Below are 2,594 nucleotides of genomic sequence, written 5' to 3' on the forward strand. Positions count from 1 at the left end.
AAAGTTACATCTCAAACCGCTTCTCAAAAATAAGAAAAATTGGTAACACTTTACAGTAAGGTTCATTAGTTAACATGAACTAATAATGAGCAATACTTCTACAGCATTTATTAATCTTAGTTCATATTAATTTCAACATTTACTAATACTTTATTAAAACCAAAGGTTGTATTAGTGAACATTAGTTACTGCACTGTGAACTAACATGAACACACAATGAACAGCTGGATTATTATTAACTAACATTAACAAATATTAATAAATACTGTAGCACATGTATTGCTCATTGTTAGTTCATGTTAGTTAATATATACCATATTGTAAAGTGTTGCCATAATAATAATAAACTTTATTTTCTATAGAGCCCTTTAAAAGTTACTGTACATCTTTTTTTTTTTTTTTTTTTTAACAATTGTTTATTGAGTTTTCTTTTTTAAAGTCATGAAATACAAAGATACCAAGCAAAAAGCAACTATACAAATCTAGAACCAACCCACCCCATCCCACCCCACCCCTGGTAGACTACAAGAGGGATAGAAAAATAATAATAATAAAGAAAAAAAAATGACAAGTACAAATATTGAATGTCTTACATGGATGTTAAAAAAGTTGACACAATATCCAAAGTAGCTTGCCATAAATCCACAGTCTTAGCATCGGATCCATGCATACGAGAAGTCGAGAGTTCCATCGATATAATGTCCAGCAAAGATACTGTCCATGTTCGTCTGTCCATTGTGTGAGGAGGATTCCAGCGGTTAACTAACATTTTTTTTGCCGCTGTGAGAGCGGCTAACAGTAAATATCTCTGTCGAATGGATAAGGTAAGGACCCTAAAATCATTCAAAAAAAAAAAGGTGTGGGGTCAAACAAATATCAGTGTCCAACAGATATGATAAGTCTTGTGACAGCTGGGTCCAAAAAGGTGAGAGAGAGAAACAGTCCCAAAAGAAGTGCAAGTACGTGCCTAGAGATCCTTGAGAGCAAAGATTACACTTGGGAGAGGAGGATAGATTCATATAGAAACGTTTCATAGGAGTCAAGTAAACCCTATGTAGTAATTTCCAGTGTATCATTTGATGATTGGGGTTCTTGGAAGACAGCTTAAACATTTTCCATACCTGATCCGAAAATAAAACATGCACATCTTCATTAAGATCCTTGGCCCAAACAGTTGTAATAGATAAGGGTTTGTAAGAATACTCAAGAAGATACCGATAAATGACTGAAACAGAGGAGGGAGATCTCTCAGAAGGAAGGATTAATTTGCGCAGTGGGTGAATAGGTAAATTGGAGACCCAAGGCACCCCATATGCCCGAAGGGCCGATCTTATTCGCAAATACATATAAAAAGATGTACCTTGTAAATTATATTGAGCTTTAATGTTCTGAAATGATTTTAGACCCATATCATCATAGATCTCTCCCAAAGTGTTTACTTTTTTCCCCCATTGCGGACAATGAAAAGGGACCTTGCCAGACAAAAGATTATTATTATGGAAAATAGGCGAATGCTTATGCCAAATTGTAACTTGGTGTGTTTGCTTTTCGACTTCCCTCCAAGTGGAAAGAAGATGAGTTACAATGGGACCAAACTGAGATTTACACTGCCTCAGTGGAACCCCGGAAAAAACAAGATGCTTCAGTTCATAGGGATAAACTATAGATTCCTCAAGTGCTCTCCATGAAACAGAAGCATCAGAATCAAACCAGACTGATAAAGGGCGGAGAGTAAAGGCTTGAGCATAAAGTCTAAAATTAGGGAAAGACAGACCTCCATGTAATCTGTCACGCTGTAAAGTAGTCAGCTTGATTCGAGGACGTTTTCCATCCCATATATACCGAGAAACGCATGCATTGAGTTTATTCCAAAAGCCAGCAGGTGGAGAAAGAGGAATCATAGATGAAAAGAAATTAATACGTGCAAGAACATTCATTTTAATTACAGATATACGAGCATGAAAAGAAGTAGGGAGACGAGACCACTTTTCCAAGTCTGAGGATATTTTTGCTAAAATACTATTCAGGTTTTTCGAGATAATTTCCTTCAGGGATGGAAAGATATCTATCCCCAGGTACTTAAAGGATTGAACCACCGGAATAGATATGGATAGGGGTGTGGGGTCAATTTTGAAATTAAGGGGGAGTAAACATGACTTGGTCCAATTAATTTTAAAGCCAGAGAGGGATCCAAATTTGTCAAATAAATTCAACACCTGAGGGATAGAATGTGACGGTTTCTCCAAAAACAATAAGATGTCATCAGCAAACAATGAAATATGATGGTGTGTGTTTCTTATAGTTATTGGGGAGATAATTTCAGATTGTCGGACCGCTTGAGCTAAGGGTTCCAAGGATAAAGCAAACAACAGAGGAGAAAGCGGGCAACCCTGACGAGTACCTCGCTGTATAAGGAATGGATTTGAACAAACTGAACCTGTAAGAACAGTAGCTGCTGGATTGGTATACAGAATTTTAATCATGTTTATAAAACTTGATCCTAAACCCAGATGTTGTAGAACCACCCACAAATAGTCCCATTCTAGCTGGTCGAAAGCTTTCATCGCATCCAGAGATAATACTGCGCAAGGGGA

The sequence above is a fragment of the Phoxinus phoxinus genome (genome assembly GCF_949152265.1).
Source record: "Phoxinus phoxinus genome assembly, chromosome: 21".
Lineage (NCBI taxonomy): Eukaryota > Metazoa > Chordata > Actinopteri > Cypriniformes > Leuciscidae > Phoxinus > Phoxinus phoxinus.